A 23,975-nucleotide genomic window follows, 5' to 3' on the forward strand; every position below is an offset into this window, starting at 1 on the left:
GGCTTCGAGCTTGCAGCGGCGACTCGCTCAAAATTCAGGGGCCCGGTAGAAAACAGGCGCATGCCACGTATACGTAAATTTTCGTTTCTTTGCACCACTGATTCGTTGCTGCGATGTATCTACTGCAATTCCACCGCTTCCTAATATAATAGCGTGCACGTTTCACCGAGCAGAATTATTATATTAATTTTTCTTCGCGCGGGGAGAAGTTCATCCCGAAAAAAGGACAAGTCCTGCAAAGAGGTGAAATAAATGGTAAAAAACGTTTTTGGGAGGAGAATAAATGGGAAGATGGCGAAAGGAAAATATTAAGAAGTAATGGCAAACAATATTACACCGCGTAATAAAAAAATAAAAAATTGATTAATTTCTCATCTAAAATTTGATAATAGTTGCCATTTAATATCTAATTCAAGTACAGTTTAAAATCATTACAATTTCGTATCGCATTTCTTATGAAAATAATTTCTTCCTTCAACTTGCTTTCCTCTAAAATTATAAAACAGTGCCATGTGCTTGTTTCCTACTGGGACCCTCAATTGTTTTATAGTATAATTACTCTATGCCACGTATAGTAGGGTGTTAAATACACAGAGCTCGTTATTCAAAATTTTGCGAGGGGATCAATTTTAAAGTTTCATTTTCTACAAATTCGGTATATAGATTTACGAGTAAAAAAAGTGAAAACCAGTGGCAATGCGTGTATATCTGTGGAATTACTATGAGGATTACAGTTGAGCTGCCACTGTAGCCTAGTTACGGTTCCGTGCTCACGCATGAGTGCATGTATGGAGGGTAGGTATGGAAAGGGTAAAACTCGAATCTCGATTTGCTGGTAAATTTTTAATATATTATTTCTCGCGTTATGCGCTAACTGTAGGCAAAGTATGAATGAGATTGGTGACTCGAGCCTTTAATTGTTGCTCGTTTAAATCTCACAGCAGAAATGAATTTCGGAGTACCTACAGTGATTCGGCACACTGACAAGGAGAGTATTTTAGGTGTCCGCCTCCGATCATTTTGATTTTTAGATATGTTATAGAGGACCAAAAAATAAGAAATACGTGTTTTTTTATTTTTCCCCGTTTTCATATTTGTGGAGTGAAAACTGCGTTCAAAGTTAGGGTTGAAAAATCATTTTTGTGGAATATCTCGAGAACTATTAGAGATAGGGGAATAGTGTCAATGGACGAATTTTGTGTCTTTGAATGCGAAATATGACTGACTCACCAGATTTTAAAAAATCCACAAAAATGATTTTTCAACCCTAACTTTGAACGCAGTTTTCACCCCCCAAATATGAAAACGGGGAAAAATAAAAAAACACGTATTTCTTATTTTTCGGTCCTCTATACCATATCCAAAAATCAAAATGATCGGAGGCGGACACCTAAAATACTCTCCTTGTGAGTGTCAAACACGTTCGAAAATTCCTGGCGCACTCTGAATCGCGTAACAGCTTCGTACCACCCGATCGCAGAGATTGTGTAAATTAGCAGCTAGTTCCTGATACACTATCAGATCCCCGAATGAAGGAATCTAGACCATCGTGGTCCAGTGAACGTGCTAATTAGCTGTGAACGTGTTAATTGCAACTGCTGTACTATGTCATCGATACTGCGTACGCACGAAATATTCTTAATACAATTCGTGGTCTAATTGTCATCGTTCATATTCTATGCAGAATTCAAATGAAGTCAGTGAACGGTGTTTTCGAATGTTGAACAATTTTCATTCGTTCATATAATCAGCTGTTCCATTTTGCTAAAACATTTCAATGTTCCAGCTACCTGCATACTGATATCGTAAAGATTTTGAAGAGTATTTTTTTCCAAAGAAATTCCTCAGTTTCTCCACCATTTTGTACCTCAATATCGCGCAACGAAATAAAATGAAACACAGTTATGGATAGCACCACGAAATACAGGTGAACGGCCACGTGGTATAAAGAGAATTCACCGTTGAACAGTTCTAGCCGAATACTTGCACGGTGGAGTTGCATTTTTATGTTGTTCCGGTCGTTGGGGGCACTCGGCGCTTAAGACGAGACGGTAAAGGGACGAATAACTGGCCTTTATAGGATCTGAAACGTCGGTAAGGTATGTGTGTTTCGAGGACCAGGTCGGGAGACAGGCATTTTTGGATTCCGTACGCGTCGCTGCACAGCTTCGTGACCGCCGCGGGGTCCTCTCCGCTCGCGAAATCGCAGGGAGCGGGGCATAGTTATGACCGGTCGTCGAGGTCGTTAGTTTGGTCGCGGGGAAATCACTGCCCGGACGATAAAACGTGAGGAAATTCGGGGCGAATATTCGTTAGGGACGTGACTTGACGGGGAAGGTTAATAGGAACTGCCGCACGTAGCTCATTCTACGGTCGCAGCAGGTGCATATTATTCACGTCTTGCCCGGATAGATCTCGCGCAAATTCATAAAGCAGTCCTTTGTATGGATACTTCTGCAGGGGTCGGCGATCTTTATGGTAATTTCCCGGACCGGTGCCCGCCTTACGGCCGGGTCCAGAGGAGACCGAGGTGGAAGAGTTGGAACGAACGAGAGCAAGCGAGAGAGAGACATAAAGCGAACGAGAATTTCGGTAGGGAGGACTTAAAATATTGGCCCGCATTCGTGAGAAATTCTTCCATTTCTTTCCGCATACGCGACCATCCGGTTCCCTATCTTCTTGCGCCCAGAACTATCCACGCGCTGAGGGTCTCTTCATAAATGCTAACTCGATAAGGAAAGGGGCAGCAAAAAGCCACCTCTGATCTCTTCTTCCCGATTGATAGTTTAATCGGGCATGGCTTCATGGCCGTTAATGACTAGCTACGACGAAAGGCCGGGATTAGTTCTGCATCCTTTGAAACCTCCCCTTGCGAAGACACTCTGTCTACCCGATGAAAAATATATTTCCCCGTGGCCGTTCTCCCTTAGCCGGGCCGTGTAATCGAAAGTCCATGATGCAATCTGCGGGCTGTTCTTGAAAGGGATTCGAGCTATAGCCGCCGCAAATTGCCAAGACGTTCCACTAATTTTACGGTCAACCGCCAATGTGTACTTCGCCCGACAATTTTGAACCCGTGACAGATACAAAGTACCCAGCGGTGTACTCTGCCCGATAACGATACTAAGACGCTTCCAGGGGATCACGTGACTTTAATTATCTCCGAAGTAGTTGCGAACTTCGGTAAGGAAATAGGATACACCGCGCGCAGACTTTGCGCGGGGCCCACAGGCGTTCTTTTACTGTCTGCGGGCAGGAACCATTTCTCGTTGGGAGTTCAGGGTGACGGGTCGCGTAGTGTGAAATTCCAAGTGGCTTGGCTTTACTAACCGGGTCCGTTTTGACCCCGGACTGGATGAACATGTAACGACAAAGCTTATTCCAGGATATGTACGAATGAAATTTTATTACGGGGCGAGAATGAAGCCTGGTTCCACGGCAAGATCCACTGGCAGCCATTTACTACCCAAGGGTCAACGGCGACGAGATTACCTTCGCGCAACGATCGATTCTCAGCGCATCGCCGTCCACGTTTTACAGTGGAAACTAATGAAACGCCGTATAAAACCGTAACCCGAGGCCATTTTTCGGCCCTGCCGTAGAGTATGTCTCGGCGCATTGGCAATGAACCCAGAAGGCAGCGGTAGGCCGTGTCGCGGCGCAAGAAAATTTCTTCCTGCTCGATGCTACCGCGCGGCTAGACATACGTCCCAATATACGAGCCACTTATCAGAAGGCCGCGTATGCGCATTCCTGCCCTTAGCGCGATAGGGATACGTGTACGGTGTCTTTAATATGCGACATACAAGTTGACCTCGCCCTTTTCGTGGCGGTACTTGTTCCAGACTATTATCCAAGTACGTACACTACGTAGCTACCTACTCCGCGGTTGCTGGTAGGGAATTTATAATAACCGAGCTATAGAGTTACCACGGGGCCGTGGCACGTTCATCGTAGCGAACAGCCACGCTTGTGCCATACCCAGGCATATTCTACGTCTAACATGCCGCGCGGATGCGTGCACAGGGTGTTCCCGTACGAAAGGGCATTAGCTTCAGATAAAGGGATGCAGTCGCCGCGAACACGGCTCTGAAATAGTAAATGCACGCTCAGAGTGCGCTTTCCAGCGGGGTTATTAAATTACACCTCGTGTCATCGAGGGCGTTAATTTGTCGATAAATCGCGCGGAGAAAGTGCAAATTGTTTTAGCGGGCGGAGTCTGGTTGTTCGAAGGGAATTTTGACGAATGAGGCATGCGAGGGTTCTTTGGATATTGTGGGCAGAAGAGTTTTCATTTTTGATACGCTTCTTTGCAACCGACGTTGATAATCTTTGTGATCTGGGGCCGTTGTTACCCGTTTTGGAATAAGTTCATGGACTTGGCGAATTAAATGCAGTAAAATCCTGAATTAAATATATATATATATATATATATAGGGCCGTTTTATAACCGAATCAAAAAACAGTTGCGTTGTTAGCATCGTTTAAGCTACATTTCTGCAAAGTTTCAGATTTTTTGGAATTTTCTAGTTGTAGTGTTTCAAGTACAATAACTTCTATGCTTCAACCTTCAACCAATATATATATATAGTTGAAGCATAGAAGTTATTGTACTTGAAACACTACAACTAGAAAATTCCAAAAAATCTGAAACTTTGCAGAAATGTAGCTTCAACGATGCTAACAACGCAACTGTTTTTTGATTCGGCAATAAAACAGCCCTATGGGTAAAAACACCCCTTCAAAGAAATTGTGAGTTTTCATTTTATCGTGAATATCCGCGAAACCGTAAAAGTTATCGAAAAGAAATTCAATTGAAAGTTTTATGGCATTCGATATTCTACAATATGGTGATAAAAAGTGTGTGTGTGTGGGGAAGGGGGGTAAATTTTTGAAAAAATAATGTTTTTTTGCAAATTTTTTATCGCTACTTTATAGTAGATAAAAACCACAGAACTTTGAATTTAACTTCTTTTTTATATCTTTTACAGTTTCGTAGATATTCACGATAATCTGCAAACCCCCCGTTTCTTCGAGGGGATGTTTTCACCCTTAGGACCTTAATTGCTGAATAAAAAAAATAATTCCATTATTAGCAACACTTGAACTACGTTTCCCCAAAGTTTCAGATTTTTTTTTAATTTTCGTGTCGCCGATCGTCCCTCGTGAGTGTAATTTAAATAATCTTAATATATAAAACAGGAAGCTTTGTTTGCGCGTTTATCTGTCGCCTAAAAACTTTCGACCTCTAAACTTTGGGATCACGAAATGTGCCTCAGCTCACTATGCCTGACTAATCCAGCTGAATGTAACTATTTACACAAAAAAAAATTATTTTTTATAAAATCAGAATCTAAATTTCGGGTGAAGCCGAGTAGTAAAGCTAGTTCACTGTATTCCTATCACCAACATGGTTGACAGCCAGTCATCGAAGTCTGACAACGACTCACCATTTCTACTGCAGCCACTTTCACAGCCCCAACAACCAACGACCACGACATTCTAATTGTAATCAGCATACGAGCCACGTAGGGCTCGAACGACCAGTGGCAGGGTGTAAAAATCAGAAGCAAATTGAGACGGAGATTAGAGGCTGGATAGATTTGAAATTATTGCACCGCTACGGATGAAAGGATTCGTAATGAAGCGTCAGCGATCCTAGCGGTCAGTGAATAGACCATCTGAGCGCTGTTTTGCTTCCCTCACGTGTTAAGTAGTAATATCGTTAATTATAAACCATGCGATCGTGAAAATGAAACTGTTCGCTACAACGGCCTGTTAATATTTTCTATTCCGATCGAGCGTCGGGGTACGAGCCCAGACGGTAGATTAGAAGGATGACGTTGACACCGGCCGCTGAGAAGCGGAGGTAGAGAGAAGGCATTAATGCAAGGGTGTTGACGGAGCAAGAGTGCAGGTAGATGATGATGTGGAGGCAACTGGCAACTACGCCGGGACCCACGATGATGGATTCTATATCCTTCGTCATTCGTTCGGACATTCAACCAGCAGCCTCTTCTTCTTCTGAACATATGTCACACAGGAAGTGGTAGTGAGAGCTTCTCGGTGCACTTTACGCCATAAACCATGCCATGTAATGCTCTTTTCACCGCCCCGTCGCTTCTTCCCCCGTGTCATCTTCTCGTCCCGGCTGGCTTAGTGGCCAGTATAGCTTCTATTGCCTCTGCACGAGCCACTGAATTTCTAGGTAGGTCTGTCAGCCAGCAATTGAATATAGTTACGTATCGAATGACGATGCAACAGATGCGCGGACGCTGACAGTGCCTCTTTCGCTCCTTCCCTTTCAACAGTTTTACAGCGACACTAGGCCGTCGTAAGAAGTAGAAACGTTCTCCGGAAGTTATGCTCCAGCCAATGGACGTAGCTTTACGATCGACTAAAATTACCCGCAAATTTAACTGCGTGTCGCGTACTCCCGGCCATCCCATCCCTAATTGAATGACCACATTTTAATGGGGCTCAATGACTTACGGCTTATCGTTCGGCCTTTTTTATTCCGCATGAAGGCTGGTGTACCGTATGGTGGTGCTTCGATGCGGAATGCAATTTCTTGGTAGACGAGGATCGCGCGTAAAATTCTTCCCGCATTCTGCATAATTATACATATATATAGTGGCCACTGTTTCTATGCATTTCAAACGGGGAATCGCCAGTTAGAATAAAATATGTGTTGTTAAAGCCGTCGCAATTACCATCGGTAAAAAGTTCTACTAGATACTCCATTAGCTCAGTGGCGCAATCAGGATTTAATCCTGGGGTGAGCCGAGTTGAACGGATGAAAACATTTTTAATGCAAATTCACTGAAATTCATTAGGTGGTGATAAAAATTTATTTATAAAACGAAGTGTCCTTAATTTTCTTTTCCTTTTACAAAGCTGTTGAATTACTTCAGTCGTGGTGGCATTAATCTCCTTCTTTCGGGGGTGGGTTCTAGGGACAGTCGCCGCCCCCATCTGGGTGCGCCACTGCATCAGCTACCACTTAAATTCTCTCCATTGTCGTTTGCAATATTTTCCATTGAATTGTCCCTGAGAAGCTGCACATCCGATCAAAGTCTCCCTTCGTACAATAAGATTTGGTACCATGTATATTCCCATGGAATCGCATCGAACAATTCGAGGCGATGCCATTAACCATTGAGCCCTTTGCCAGTTCAACAATTGGTGCACGTAAACGGTTACCTTCCCCGAGGATCCTCCGAGCATGTTTCGAGCAGATCACTGTCAAGAGAACGACAATTGAATCGCATCGACCCGTTGTAGGTCACCAGTCCAATTAAACGATCATATCATGCAATAAAGTCGAAACAGGCCCTCGACCCTGCGGCGAGCTTTGAACCGGCGAATCGCGAGCCGAGCAACGGCGCCTGCGCGGCGGAGGTCGAATCAGGGACGGCGGCGCAGTTCCGCGCGGCAAGCTAGACAAATATGTGTATCTGTCTCCTCTGGAAATGACCATTATCGGTAGATTAAACGGTGCGATTTCAAGTCCCGATGCTGGTTCCCATAGTTTGTCGATTTATGTCGACCGGTGTGTTTAACGGTCGCTTCGAACGTCCGAGTGCCGTTCGTGATCGATGAAAACCTGCGACGAGTTCCCCGCGAGGTCATCGCGGGCCAGGATTGCGGGGGAGTTTCAGGCAAACAGGCGGAGGCTAGGGAAGAGGCATGCATCGGACGGCTGTGTTTCTTGATTTCGTAACGTGTTCCCTTTACGAGCCTCCCAGGGCGTATTAGTCGCGCAGCACCGCGTTACGTACTCCACATGGCTAATTATTAATGTTACGGTTATTACCGTTACACTCGCCGCAGTTACGCGCCATAAAGTAACGCTTTATCGATCCGCCGAACGTGTTCTGTTAGGATAGGTGACCATTCCTTTTGCCACTTTCGGATTCCGCCGCTAATGCTCAATAGGAGATTTATGTGGACCAGTTCTTTCGCGGGGAACAGTCGGGTGGAGTCATTAACGATCTCGCTGTGATTCTGCTCTAATAGCTCGGCGAAGTTTTCGCCCCGCGGTCGATGTGGATAAGTGACTTTGTCGTTATTCGGTCAAGGATAAAATGCGAACGATAAAACGTAAGGAGGGCAGAAATTCCTTCACGTGCGCGGAGCTCGGTCGTTCAGCGTGGTAAAGGTGGGGAAACAGAAGGCATACGCGCGTAGCCAAGTTTTGTTCCTCGATCGCGGGCACTCTGCTTTATGGAGAAGAATGTATGAAGGGTAAGGAGAAACACAAGCAACGTCACAAAATAGCGGTATTGAGAAAAGCAAGTTTTAATACTTTCAGTCCATCAGTAAAGGAACAAGGTTCAATGAACTTAACTGTATTGTTCGTAACAGGAACAATTTATATTCTAATTAGGCATCAGAAAAGGACTGAGCAAAAGGTTAATTGTTTTACACTGTTTTAGTATTTTTTTAGTGGAACACTGTAGAATACTGTAACAAATTAAACGTCCACTTCTATTATTATCAAAACTAGGATGTGCACACAGTGACGTCCCAGGGTTCATGATGTAGTCTAAGCTTACACTAATCAGAAATACATAGTGCAAGTTGGAAGACTGGGGACATTCCTTGATTTGTTCCAGTGGAGGGTGGACATGTGCTGTTTTGAACGCAAACGTTGTCTTAGGTGGACATTTCTATTTTGTAACCCTTTGTGATTCGACAGTTCTGTGGCTCCAGTAAAAATGGACATTCCCTGTTTTTTCCCCTTACCCTTCATTTACCTATGCGCACTTGGAGAGAGTAACTGAACATACAATATTTAATTTAATGGAGAAATGGTGTAAGATATACAACTAAATTTAATGGAGAAATGGTGTAAGATATACAACCGATTAACGTAACGTTTACCGTTTTACAGAAGCGTAAAGTTCTTTTAGAGCTCGTAAACTTGAAAGTTCCCTAGAAGTATTGGCTAAGTGGCAACTAGCTGTTCGCTATATTTTTGTAAAATCTTAGAAAAATGCCTCGGTCGTTCAATTACCGTCGCATTTACGTCACAACGTCACCTGGTGGGGTGGCAGATTTATGAAACGATTTTCAGTTGGCGCGTAAAGCCAGCCATCCACCGTTTCAGATCGCTAATGAATCCTCTTCCCATAGCGTCTACGCACGCGCGTCGCGCGTTTCCGTTCGTTTGGCCATTGTGCCAGGATCCTTCGATTTAGGTGCTCGTCCTCGCAGATATTATTAGCTCCCAGCCTGCGTTCATCCATTACCAGCTCTCAGAGACGGAAATTTATTCGTCTTCTCTACCTTCTTGACTCTAACCCCGACCAACCTCCGCTACGTACTTGGAATATGAGAGCCACGTATAGTCACACCTCCTCACAGGCTGGGGCGAGAGAAAAACCTGGAATTAATATTTCTTTCTGCGCCCAACCGCCCCCCCCAACCCTTCCCCGACCGCTCTTGCCGCCACCCACCCCTGCTCGCTCGTTTTCTAAGGCGGATTCTCCAAGAAACTGTGAAAAGAATTTAAATTCCGTAGCCTGAGTTCTTATAACGGCTGGTACGAGGGCTATGTGTCATATTAAAAAGTTCAGCGAAGATCTTCGGGCTGACGTTTATTTCTTAGCACGATGATAATACGACGGTGGAATTTTCATGGTATCACCGGTGGCTTTGCCTGCCCAAGCATCTGTCGAATGATTGCAGTGGACAAACCTTGCCCACTTATCGAGTGCGCGTATATTTCGAGCAATTAACGAAGTGCAGCTGCTGAACGCACGAATGGAATGCTCTTAGGGGTTGCATTGTGTAATTAGAGTAAGCAAATGTAGTTAAGACTAAGAAACATAAGTGTTGCTTAGTGAGTATGATATTACTATAGAATAAACAATTAGATAGTAATATTTGGGACAACCGTGTTCACAGAAGTTCATGCAGGTTTTTGATGTAAAAAATAGGGTTTCAACAAAATTTCGTTTTGCAGCCGTTGCTGCCAGTGCAGGAATACTTTTTTGTTTCTGCGAGGTACTATTCGAAGAGATTCCTAATAAAGATACAATTATCTTTCCATTTATTTTAATACCCAAGTGTTGCACATAGATGTCACCACAAAATTTCAATGCAACAAGTGATTTTGTTATGCCACGTGGTTTTAAAATAGAAAAAATTAATTTCTCGTATTTTATATGATTAGTACAGTAGGGTGGCCCTTATTTTCAACCTGCAATTTCGTTTGTTCTCGCATAAAAAAAATTATAGCAATCGGATAACAGCAAAAGGTGCCGACCAGGCCTTAAAGTTTAAAATTTATCAAAGGTTTTAATTTGAAGAATTTCTAAAAAATGGTAAGCCGTATCGAAATTTTGTTCAAATAATATTAAAAGAGCATTCAATTTTCTACAATTACTGTATATATAATTTTTTCGTGCTTCCAACGGTTTTTTAGATAACAGCGTTTGAATATAGAGAGGACCGCGCACTACGCGCGTATAGGCGATACGTCACGCCGTACAGGGGGACGCGCGAAGCGCGGACCTTTCTATATTCATACGCTGTTATCTAAAAAACAGTTGGAAGCACGAAAAAATTATATATACAGTAATTGTAGAAAATTGAATGCTCTTTTAATATTATTTGAACAAAATTTCGATAGGGCTTACCATTTTTGAGAAATTCTTCAAATTCTAAACGTTAAGACGTGGTTGGCACCCTTTCTCATTGTCCGATTGCAATAAACTTTTGAAGGACTATTTCTTTATCAAATGGTACCGTTCTAGGGGGTGAGAGCAAGGGAATACAAAAAAAATCGACACGTATAAATAAGATCCATCCTATTAGCACAGCCTGCTACTAACTCAAACTTGCAAAACATGGGGGTTAGTCCGTTTTTGTACTCAATGTCTCAATTGTCGTTTGGAGTTTAAGGTTCGGATGCTCGAAGCAAAAGATTGTGTCGTAAATTTCATGTTTGCGTAAAATAGTGAGTTTTCGTAGCGGATTGGAAGTTTACTTAATTAGCCTAGAGAAGCCCTAGTTTTATGAAATTGGTGTTTCTTCGAATTACGACTCTTTGGATTTTAGGGTCCAGTTACTGTACGAAATTGTACGGTTGTTAGAGAATAAATCGTGCTGCTGACCTAGTTGTACTCGCGCGGGCAAAAGTACTTAGCGTTGCCAGGGCTACATAGATCAAATAAGCGGTGTTTCTGAAAGACTGCAGCAATTTTTATTCGAATATTTCGTAAATCATTTCAATAGTAACAAATATTCCTTAATCTATAGACGATATTGGTGATCTCTAAAGGACCTTTGTCGTCGTTGCTTCGAAAATTTGAAGAAAAAAAAATTATTCGCGAAATCATTAAAAACTGTACCCACAATACCTGTGCGGATTGCGTCTATAAATACAAGCAATTAATTTCACAAACGAGGTCATCAGGAATGAGTGTTCAGAACTGCTCAGGTTGCAATTTGGTCACATTCGTCTACTTTCTCCAAGTAATTCCGTTTAGTTTATCGGTAACCAATATAAACTTCTTTCTCTCGTGATTAATTTACAGATACGCTTGGCACTGTTCTTTGCGAGCTTAATTCCCCATTTCATTATACCCATACATCATTGCTTACGGCAACATTGTCTTTTTGTTACAGAGTCGAGGGAGCTTGAAAAGCATCAGTCGCTGCTTCGGTATTGGTGAGTCAATTATTTCACTAGAAATTACGGAAAATTGGATATTAAACTGTTCGAGTGCTAATTATATTCGCCGCGCACTGCAGGACGTCATTAAGGGACATCTCGTATCGGGAAACGACGAATACTGGTACAATTTTCTTACTGCATCGTAATTTTATGCAAGCTGCAATTATATGTCCCGGCTAATTAAATCATGCTCAACCGCTGGAGATGAATTGTTATTTGTCGATTAATGTTCTTTTTATATTCTCATATGCAGCACAGTGACGTTTCGTGTCATTATAACGTACCAAAGGATTATTACCAGGGAATAAATAAATAAATAGAAAAAATTATGTTCATATTATCAGCAGATAATAAAATGTATCGATTCAAAGAAACCTGCAGGCCATTCCTTTTAGCAGTCGGACAGTTATTCCGATACAAAATCGAGGCATAAATCACCGTCATGGCAACGCAATTCCATCTATTCGCGCAAGACAAAATCAACAACCTTTGCGTTCATTGGACGCCGGCAATCATCCCACTCGATCAACGGCGTTCCAACATTTAATATCAATTCACTGAACGTCCGTTCACGGAGACAAATGATTACGAGGGCTCGCAATAATGGTTAAAACGCGCTGGCAGTCGGTCGTTCTTTTAACCGATGTGTGCGTCCCTTTGTTCGCCGTTGTGTCAACGGTAACGTATATCTCCCCTCCTGAAAAATAAAGGAACACGTCTATCGCGACGGTAACCGGAGGGAATTTCCGTCATTCGACCCCAACGTCTTGTCATATGATTCCACAATGTTTATCCACGCGGAAGCGCAACTTTGATTTCTGAGCAGAGCTTTTTCGCGCAAACCGATCCGCGTTATTAATTTTCCCTTGATGGCGAAGGTCCAATGGAGGACGTTGAGGGACCAGAGCATTGAAAATCGTAGAAGTAATTAAAATTATAATAACACTGATTTGCGGTTAATGCGTGGTTTTTTAAAGTGTACGAATCAAATAGAATTGTTGTGGAAAGAGTCACCATTATTTATTAATTTGTGAGGGGAATAATATTAGATATGTAAAGGATATTCATAATTTATGGAAAGCTTAATATTTTACTTTCACCGTTCACTTTTTACTTTTATTCTATTTTCTATGTATTTTCTATTTTCATTTTCGTTCTCATTTTCATTCTTATTTACATTCTCATTTTCATTATACATTTTTCATTTTTCATTACTCATTCTTCACTTTTATTTTCCATTTTTCTTCCATAGTTAGGTATATTTTGATATATTATGCATTTATGTATATTTATTTTCTTATTCAATCTATACACGCACAAAATATTATGTATTCTTGTTATGTAATGGGTTTTAACATAATAATAATAATAATAAACGAGTTAAAACCCATTACATAACAAGAATACATAATATTTTGTGCGTGCATAGATTGAATAAGGAAATGAATCTACGTAAATGCATAATATATCAAAATATACCTAACTATGGAAGAAAAATGGAAAATAAAAGTGAAGAATGAGTAATGAAAAATGAAAAATGTATAATGAAAATGAGGTCGAAAATGAAAATAGAAAATACATAGATATTGGAATAAAAGTAAAAAGTGAAAGGTGAAAGTAAAATATTAAGCTTTTAATAATAATAATAATAATAATATACGTTCTTTATTACACTTAAGTTCTTAGTGCCACTGTGTTGATAAATTTAGTATTCCCTCATCGACAGTTGAACTGTGAAGCTTTTGATATTTCAAAGTATGTGAATTTTTATTTAAAAACATTCTTCCAACATCCCCACCGTCTTTCAAATCCACAAATTCGCTTTAATTTTGCATAAAAAGCGATTAAAACAAAGGTACCCAAGCGCGACAACAAAAGCTCCCCTAACCGAGAAGGGAAGAACAAGGACTCGGTAATACACGACAGATATCAAATTGTCAGTGTGGTAATCGTCCTGGGAATTCGATCACCGATCAAATAAATCGATTCGATTCGCGGGGCCGTGCTGCCCTGCATAATTGAATCGAGCCCTCATTGAAAGGGGCAAATTGACAATTTCTCGTGCGTCGACTTCGACCAATAGGGGCTGCGCGCCAATTGTGGCCGCGTCGCCCCGTCTAATTCGGTTTATTGTTGAAACGTCAGAATTAGCAGCTCCTTACGTATCGCGGTATCTATCTCGTCGTTTCAGCGGGCATCACCGGGCGTAACCGCGGAGCGCGAGCAATTGGGTTTCGCTATTGAAACCGCCGTGCCAAGGAGCCACTGCTTACCCTCGAAACAACTCCACGAGAACGCACGCACCGCGCGCCTATTTTGCATAGCTACATTAATCCCCGCGACGCTCGAGTAATTGCAGATGCCGGTAGTTTGTGGCGCCATGGTCGCGTGTGAATGTGCATTTTATTTCATTGTAAGACGCAATTAGTCGAGAGTGCTTCCGCGCGTAGATGTTGCGTGCTGCTAGGATCCTTTTCTTAATTCCCGGTTTGGCTGGCCTGTTGGCGGAGCGCGAACACCGAGATGATTTGCGCAATGTTTCCCTTTGTGATTCCGCGTGGATTGGATTAGAGTACGGACCGTTATGGGGATTGTTTTCAGTGGGTGGTAGTGACGGTGGTGGTGGTAGCAAACTTTCGGTCTAATATCAGACTAGTGTTGGAATCTAAACGGAAGGCGGGGATGTAGTAGGTTTATATAGAAAAAAAATTCTTGCACGAAATTTATGCGTAGAATTTAAGGGTAGTTTTCTTTATACCTTCCTTTGTTATTCAGCTCATTGGGAATTACCAATGATGATGCAAAGTATGAGATTAAGAGTGTCACAGGCGAATTCTTGAAAATTAAAGAAGGTATGAAATATTTTTTATAGATTGTTTGGTTTAAAGGGGAATATAAGTTTCTAAGTATTCATATTTATAACATATTTCTTGATAAATGAGATGGCTGTATAATAAACAAGTAGTGAACGGAGCACGATGCTTTTTGTGAAAGAAAACGATGAATTTTCAAAATAATACATTTCCAATAACTTTCAATATTAATATTGTAGGATTCTGTACACGAAAATGTTTATTAATGGTGTACAAAGCAGTATTAAATTAGTAATTATACGTCGTTACTAATTTTGTAGTCGAGGGAAGGCCAACACATTGTGGTAACTGAAACTTACTTGCATGTTCATGTAGAAGTTTTAAATAATAAATAGTATTACAATAAACAATGCCTCGCAGGAACATCACATGTTCCCTGGACTCTGGCCTAATTATATTATCGGTGTTATGCTCGTGATTCAATTGAATTGCAACGCTAAATGCGTCCGCGTCATACCCAGAGTGATATGTCTGATCACATATTGGACATTTCTACTTGCGCGTCTGCGTGGCAAGGGAACGGGTCTCCCCTTCCTTTACCTACTGCTCTACCATTCTACTCTCGATGTGATCTTGTGTATGTATAGTCAATTTACTTCATTAGCGATGCGCTAATAAATCTTAGTGTTTAAAACACATTGTTATTTAAAGAAACCCAGATAACGCTGGTATTACACACAGTAGGTTCTTATAACTTTCGATATAAAATTTCACCGTAACCTTATTTTTATCCAAACACGTCCTCCAATCCTCTTAACAAGATATTACCAAAGTTTTAAGATTCTACTTACACGGTCCCCGAATTTTTTAGGAAACATCATTGATGAAGGCCTTAGGTGCAACATCATTATGAGGCCTCAAAATAACAAATCTATTTCTACGGATGTGTGAAATATGCAAGTAGATATAGGGGAAAAATTGATATTATCCTACTAGATTTTTGTCTCGTCTGGTACGCTCAATACAGCAGTTGTTAGTTTTATATTCTAGTATTAGAAATGGAGGCGGGAGGCCTCACAAATTTCCCAGCTGCCCCTAATTCTTATATTAAGAATTTAATATTTAAAAAGAAGTGTTTCATTTTGCAACTATAACTAGGCTGTTTTTCATATTGTTGTTCGTGAGGAGTAAGGTTTTAAAATGTGGCTCCCCAAATAATGAGCCCTTCAGACCTCGAACAGCCTTGAATTGGCTTTTACCTTCAAAGCCAATATTCACGTGCCTCTCTCTAACATTCGTCTGAGAAGAAAAAAATTGCCCTCAGGTAAAAACGTTACTTTCGGTAAGTTCTATTCCACACCGACCCTCACCGTTTGCTACCAATTCCTGCGCAGTTTTTCGTACACCCTAGATCGCCATCCTGTTACACTGCCTAATCGCATACAATTATACCTACTGCACCCAGCCCACAGAAAGGTTCACTGATCCCAGACACTCGAGTCCCCAACGCGGACGACACATCCAAACGCTGATCGTCTGGTTTAAGCGGAGCAAAATCCTTCGAGTCCCTTCCTCCATATAAAGCAGTGGCAAGGGCAATCTCAAACTACAGCAAGTCGAGACAGACCAGTTTCCAGCCCACTTGTCTCGTATCAATCTACCTTATAAATCCCTTCGCTGGTACCATTAACACGGCTAATTAAGCCTGTGGCTGAAACTTTTTCCCCGGCCGTAGCTCCGTCGACTTGTTATTCAAACTTGCCATCGCTGTGACTCGCGTTACTCGGGCTAATTACTTCGCTATTTGTTTCTACCTCTCTCCGCCATCGTTTTCAGGTGAAGTAGAGGGGGATCATAACGCGAGAATTTAATCTTACATCCGCCACCGCGAGGGCAGATAAGATAAGCCAGTGGAAATGTGGGCGAGTGGGGGGAGAGGTGCTGGCTCGATAGTCGCGAAAGAAACGAAGGGAAGGGGTCGGGGAAAAGCAGAGAAGGCCGAATGGTGTCGGCGAGAAAAAGATGGTCACCGAGACTGCGGCTCAGGAGTCTCGCTCCCTCTCTGCCATTCTCTCGCGAGATATCTCTCGAGTGGCAGTGTAACGCGGTAGGACGGCACGTAATTAACGCCTCATGTAGATGGTATCGTGTTGTAGACGATCCGCGTGACGACCAGTGATGTACGGCCTCCGCTGCCGTAATGGAATATTATTATCGGTCAGCATCAAGTCGTCGGGGTTGAACTCGGCTGGCGCGGTGGATGCGCGCGTCCGCCGACGGGAACGACCAGCGCACTGTTCGATGATAGCCGATGAACCACGGGCGCAGCCGTGCGTTGCGGCTAACCGTGCACCATCGAGCGCTTCTTTAGAAGCTAACCGCGAGAGACAAGCCGATTCATCGCGGGACTTTCGCTGTCCGGGCTCGCTCGATCATCCGGCAGGAACGAGACATCCGCGTCCTGGATCTGGCCCGACTGCGGAAGGGGTTGGGGGATGAAGAACCTTTGACACTTGGCCAGCGATGGGGGGTATTTTGCGAGCCAAGCGTAAGGTAGCATGATCGCGAGTGTCACGGTTGTAGGGACCACTTGAAAAATCGGAAATATTAGGTAGGCGACAAAGAGAGCCTCGGGCGATGGGACTCGAACCCAAGATCTGGCCTGTAGACCTTGCCAGTGGTCCTGTAGGCATTCGAGTCGGTGACAAGATATGTAGTTATTCTGGGGCGTTCCTAACGCATCGTCCGAGGGTTAACGCACCGCTTCGACAGGAAACAAAAGGACCTTGGTGATACTGAACCCCGCGCGGGTATGATGGTATAATCATTCAGCTATAAAAATACCTGGAGAGTGAACAGCAGTGGGAAGAAGTAGAGGCGACAGCGGTCCGAGGGAAATAGAAGATCACGGGTGAACCTATCCTTCTTTTTCCTATTATCCCTCTCTATCTGCACTATCTGCGTTATGTATGTATGTTCTGCGCGGGTAACTTCACTCACATGCACTGTACATCCATAACCTGTTGTAAGATAGAGATCGGTTCACCCCTTGTCTTCCCTCTTTTTCGGACCGGCCCACAGTGGTACATAATGGCATTTTTTGTTCAAATCACCCTACAGGTCGTAATTTTTCAGAAAACTTGACGATTTTTTTTTAAATTCTTCGCAATTAAATTCTCTATCGATCTGTCCGGCCGAAATTTTGAATTTCTTTGCTGATTTTTTTATATTCAGCGAAATATACAGCACTTTTCGAAGATCAGTATCTGTGGACTTTTTGGCTGCCTATTCTGAATTTAAAGTCAGATTTTCGAAATTGAAGCTGGTGAATCCAATATGCCGAATATAGTTGACTTTTCTGGCTCAATATTGATCAGCAGGATTTTTAAGGTTTGATATTTTTCAACACGTACATAAACAAAAATTCAGAGATTTGCTTCCAGAAACACAAATCCTGCTCCTCCATCAAGATTGCAAATAATCAAATCGGATTTCTACAGGCAAGTGGGATAAAACGTTAACTGAACCAGGCCTTCTAAAAATATCAAACATTAAAAATCTTGCTCGTCAATGTTGAATCCGAAAAGTCAACTATAAGAACGCGTGTGAACACAAACGAATAGGCTTAAATATGCAAAATCACGTGCATATTTATGAGATGCGTAAAAATTTGTCAAAATACGAATATCCATCCGCCATTTTAAATTTTACAATTTGATCTACCGTATTAGATTTGCGGTACAAATAAAAAATTTGATCTTTACAGTAGTTACCTCATATTCGTAATCAACGTCCCCAAAAATCTGGACGCACTATGTTTCTTCCGAATAAGCCCATTTTCTGAAATTTTGCTTCAACATATTGGATTCACCACCTTCAATTTCGAGAATCTGACTTTAAATTCGGAACAGGCAGCCAAAAAAGCCCACTGATACTGATCTTCTAAAAGTGCTGTATAATTCGCTAAATATAAAAAAATCAGCAAAGAAATTCAAAATTTCGGCCGGGCAGATCGATAGAGAATTTAATTGTGAAGAATTTAAAAAAAAATCGTCAAGTTTTTTTAAAAATTACGACCTGTAGGGTGATTTGAACAAAAAATGCCATTATGTACCACTGTGCGGCCGTCATTGGACTCTCCAGGTACTTTTATAGCTGAATAGGTATGATAGGAGCACGTGAAGGTGTCGTCAGGTGAAAAGTAGGTTGGATTAAGACAGCGTGGGGACGAAGTTCGAAATGGGCGTGAAGTTTGTTATATCTTTTCGATCCGTTCGCTTCGTTATACGGCCTGTTTTTATGCTAGCTTCCAGTTTCGAAGTTAATTACGGGCGCCACAGTAATCTGAAAACAATTTAACGAGCATGCCTCGGCGAAGTTTATCTAGGATAATCAGTATAAAGGGCTCGGTGTCGGGATCCTCGTATTTGCGTCGGTGAGACGCTGGACGACGCGAGAAGACAATGGGGGGAGGGTCCTCCCCCCGAGGGACGAGGAATTGGGAAGCACCGAGTCCCTGGCTGCTATTGTGCGAAACTCGCTGTCGAACTTTGTTGTGACTTCTTAAAAAGTTGTAAAAGACGGCCAGAGGTTCTGTCCACAACTGACGGGACGTTCTTCTCGACTGTCGGCCACGTTCTGCGGAAAATTGACGTCCACGATGTTTTTCCCCGGTCCGTTCTTGCGGCGATGCTTGGGTGCCTCTGACCTTTCGCCTCTTTCTCTTTCATCTTGTCGCCCTATCGCTTATTACGATTGTTCCTTTGGGCGCGATTGATCGCTGTTGGTTTGGAAACCTGGTGCCTTTTTCTCGGTTCCATGGAATTTATTTTCTGCAAGGGTTGGTGGGCTGTCTTTGCTCGCGATTCGAAATTAGAATTCAATGTACTTTAATTGTACGTTATATTTGAATGGCGAGTGTATTTTGTTTGTAGCGTTTCATTTCCATGGTGTATTTCTAAAAATAAATATCTTTTAGACTGTGGAAGTCGGATGTAGGTCGGCGATTATTTTTGTTCTTTTTTTTAAATAGATCAATATTATTTTCATGGTGTAATGTTCGAATGAGAATAAGAATCTTTCAATTCTGAATTGAAGCGTTCTTGTAGAAAACACTGTAAGTGCCAAAATGAAAAATAAATATACTTTATTAGAAAGTGTTCTACCTGCCAATGGTAATACCGTTGTATAGAATTTGATTTCTGGTATTCACAGTGTTTTCTACAAGGATTCTGCAATGTTTGAAGGATCCTAGTAGTGAAAAGTAATAGTACTTAAGAAAATTTATGAATGGAACAAACAAAAAGGAATGTTAGTTGCTACTGTTGATCCAGTACTGTATTGTGCAAAAAACTGACTTCTTATTTATTTAAACTTTTTACTTATTCTGGTAACCTGTACTACATTTTCGTAAATCAGAAAAATGAAAAATTATCTCAAGCGACCAAAGAAAATTTGTTTTCGATTTTGGATGAAGGAAACACGCGTCATTAAAAATAAATTTTTAAGTATGTAATAGGTCCCTGCATTTTAAAAAATTAATTGGACAATCTACGTTTTTATATTGAAAAACTGTGAGACGCTTAATTTAAGCTTAATACAAAAATTTTCTGCGACCATATTTTCGAAAACACATTTTATTCCATCAGAGGGAATTCGTGATTTTGTGTTTCTATTTATACGTAATGATCATCTGATTCGTTAAATACAACTACGATTCATTTATAATTAAAGGCTCGTTAAATTTCCCAGCAAATAACTAATGCTGCATTTACATTTATAAGTTACAACCAATTTTGACAATAAAAAGCGCATTAAGAACGTAATCATATTTATAAATCCTATCGAAAGTATTTCATGCATAATATTGTAATAATAATAAAGCTTATAAAATGACATGTGACAAAGCTATACAGGAGTCAGTGAAAAAGAGGGTGTTTAAAAAAAAATGGTCGGACGAGAAGGAAAATAAACGAGCACATTTTCTGAAGATTCAAACTGAGTTTGCATCGAAGATTTTCGAAGAAAATATATGTTCAGAAAGGGTATATAATAAACTTCTGGGGCACAGTGAATAATCCAGATATGAAGATCCCCAAGAATGATGCTTTATTTACTGACTGATAGGCCAGCGAATTAAATTCCCTCTCATTTGCATTCCAACCTCGTAAGGACCAACGAAATTATGATTATTTAAGGGTTAATTTGAGAACCCTTCTGAGAGGCAGGAAAGCTCTCCTCCCAACTCGGAAACCTTATCCTTAGTGAATTAGGTAGATTGATTATTATCTACATCGAAGGGAATGCTCCCCCTTTTCTTCATACGGACAGATTTTCGAAGAAGCTTTTCCAAACATGAATTTTTATTGACTTCTTTTAATGACAAATAATTAGAGCAGCTCAAAATATTCCTACACCCGATGCTTTAGTAGAATCAGTAGACACCTTGAAATCAGCTTTTTACTATTTTATGTCTTAAAGATGAAAGCTCCTTTTAAAAAGCCATCTGTTGGAAAGCGCAAATCGTACTAGTGCAAGCTCAATAATTTATACCACGTACTAAATACACGTCGCGATGTTAGTGTTACATTTGTGATTAAAAAAAATTATTTCTCAGTGCTTTCACCCTGAAACAATTTCAAAACTTCTTTTAAATAATGTATTGTGGATTTTCTTCAACATATTGCATTTCACACATACGAAATGATATAATTACACTTATGCAAAGAAATCATCAAACCCTTAACATTCCTCGTAACGATCAATGCAATAATGGAAACAAGAAACGTTTAAAAATTATGTAACTATATTATGAAACTATATAAATTGGGGAAAACTATAAAAATTATGTAACTATATAAATTGGGGAGTTGAAATGGTAAAAGATGTAAGTGCCGAAGAAATAAAAAATTATTTTCGTAGTGGAAAGGATGAAATCCCCCAAAACAAACATGCTGATAAACGCAGTAAGTGCTATAATAATTTATTTTAGCTTCCAGGGCTGTCACAAGATAGAGCTGAGATCATAAGTAGATACCTACCCAGGTCCTTGCGGTTAAAAAGAAACTACTGCAAATGGTCACTTCTGGCAGTTACATAATTTACCATTTCAACTCCTCAATTACCAAGCTCTGCAGCGAAAGAAAAGCCTTCCACTCCGAAAAGCCTATCGCGATCCCGCAGCGAGGCCACTGCGCTAAACGCAAAAAAAAGACGTATTGTCTCGAACGTATCGCCTGCTGTCATCGTCATTCGAAGGGACACTCTTACGCCTAACGGTTCCACAGAGAAACTGTAGCGTGCCGAATGCGCGAACGGCATCTCGCGCGCTGGTATTACGAAATTGCAGCTGGGTGTATGTACCGTTGCCAGCGCGCTGTAAAGGAACTGCGACAAATCCGATTTCACCGCGATCAAAGCGCGCCCCGGAATTTCCGAAAGCCGCGGTGACTCGCGTCGTTATTCGCGATTAGGATAAACGTCACGGCAATCAGATGATCGCCGGTGGAATGCTTCCGAGCGCCGCGAACGAAAGTGAAGAATTCCTAATCCGCGACCGCCGCCCGTCAGCCAATTAGAGTTAGCCGCTGATGGCGCGTGGACGTTAGTTTGCTGGAACTCCCTGGCGGGCCTAATGAGCAGATCTATATGATCACCGCGTCGAATAATCCTATCGAGGCCTGATCTCGATTGCTTCCGCGTGGAATTCCGAACTGAGACGCGAACGGTGCAGCGGCCACCCTTTTTCTCGCGAGAAAGGCACGCGGCTTCATTAACATGTGGTATGTTTCATCAATCGTAAATTGCTACCCGCCGATGATACATGCCGAAGAGCAGCGGAACACCGTGGTCTTAGAATTCCTAAAAACCTGTTTCGAACACCGTCCGTGGGAGGCTCCTGATCGTCTGTCGGTTCTACGCTCGTACCGAAAATTGCTTCCCCTTTACGAGCCTCTTCGCTAATAATCCTTAGCACGCGCTAAACTTTCACTGGCTGCGCTCCTTGGGATCCATTTTCTTTTCAATCTGAGAGAGAATCTGACGGCACTTCCACTGACTTTTACGCGAATACGAATATCTATTTCCACTGCGGTAGATGGATGATAAAATCGGTAACAGATTATTCACAGTCGTCTCATCTACGTATGGACAAGTGCATAGCCGTTGCTTCTACCTGCCGTTTTATTCGATCATGCGTACCCTGGATATTTGCACCCGCGTATATGTATCTGCGAGAAACGGGAGATAAAATGAATAAATGGGGGCTAGCTAGTCGAAAGAGCGACTTGAAGAAGAATTTCGAGGTAGCCTCTCATCCGAGATTGCTGTACCGAAATGAAACAAGGAGGAATTGTTTAAGAACCATACAGCGGGCATGTCTTTTATTTATTTCTCTAGCTCGCCCGTTTTCCCTCTCGATACGATCAAACAGCAGAAGGCTCCTTTATTGCAACAAGACGAGAAAATAATCCAAAGGGGATGGAGGCGGGGGCGCCGGCGTTTACCTTTTATTGCCCCCAGTGCGCGAGAATCATGAAATGGGAAGAGGCTGCGTAATTTTCTGCCGTATATTACGAAACAGAAGGTTATTTGCTTCTTCAAAGCCTTTTGACTCTGCAAACGATAACTCCGCGTAGGAACTCTTTATTGGCATATTATCCGCTAAGTCTCGTGGAAATTCAGCTTGATTTCGGGCTTCATCTTGAAAAGTTCGAATTACCGAAGAACGTATCGAAAATTTCCGTCCCAAAATCTTGCCGGTGGTAACGCGGAGCCCGTAGTCATCTTCATTCCCCGATACCTCAGTCTAGTCAGAGTTTGTTCAGTTTAGATGGATGCTCGATCTTCCAGGACCGAAATGAGAGGGACCTAGGGAGCTGCGGGGTAAGGAAGAGACAGACGTAACGGCCTGGTGGAGGCGAGAAAAGGAAGGCAAGGAGGGAAGGCACTCGCATTCCTTCACGCTTATTGGTTTCATCAGATTGCTTTGCTTCTATTAGGTGGTGTCTACATGGATACCACGTACCGTCGGCACGTTCTCTAATACCCCCGAGGAACACCAAACAAATGAAACGGTGCGCTCGTTCCGCACCCTCTCTTCCCATCTTATCCTACCCCCGGTGCTTTCATCCCTCTCTCTTTCTCCCTCGCCAACTTTTCCCACCGCTTGACTGGAGTTACGCAACGCGGAGACTGCAACTCCCCAGTTTACACTTGCGAACCCCCTTACCCATCGGTCGACTTATATCTACTTGCAAGCATAGTCTCATCCGTAGATCCTTATTACGTAGCAGGTCTCAGATGTAGGGGTTTACCATGCTCGATAGCTCTCGATGATACCTAACGAAAATCTAAAGGAAATTGTGGATTTAAGTCATGAATTAACCCTTTTCGCTATCACCTGACTGCATTTCTCTGACACTAGCAAACAGACTACAAAATAATGTTTAAAATAGTGTACTCTTATGAGGGGTTTA

The 23,975-nt window shown here is 42.0% G+C and overlaps 2 protein-coding genes across 3 annotated transcripts in view; one reads left to right on the plus strand and one right to left on the minus strand.

Moving 5' to 3' along the window:
- Window positions 1-23,975, minus strand: part of Atg16 (Autophagy-related 16) — a 679,282-nt gene that overhangs the window by 156,060 nt on the left and 499,247 nt on the right. The window lies entirely within an intron of this gene.
- Neo (ZP and PAN domain-containing protein neyo) overlaps window positions 1-23,975 on the plus strand; it is a 293,377-nt gene that overhangs the window by 78,011 nt on the left and 191,391 nt on the right. Inside the window, exon 2 of the mRNA XM_076826273.1 lies at window positions 11,638-11,680. The gene's annotated coding sequence lies outside the window, so the exon portion shown is untranslated. The remainder of the gene's footprint in view (window positions 1-11,637; window positions 11,681-23,975) is intronic.

Source organism: Andrena cerasifolii, chromosome 14 (genome assembly GCF_050908995.1).
Source record: "Andrena cerasifolii isolate SP2316 chromosome 14, iyAndCera1_principal, whole genome shotgun sequence".
In the NCBI taxonomy this organism is placed as follows: Eukaryota; Metazoa; Arthropoda; class Insecta; order Hymenoptera; family Andrenidae; genus Andrena; species Andrena cerasifolii.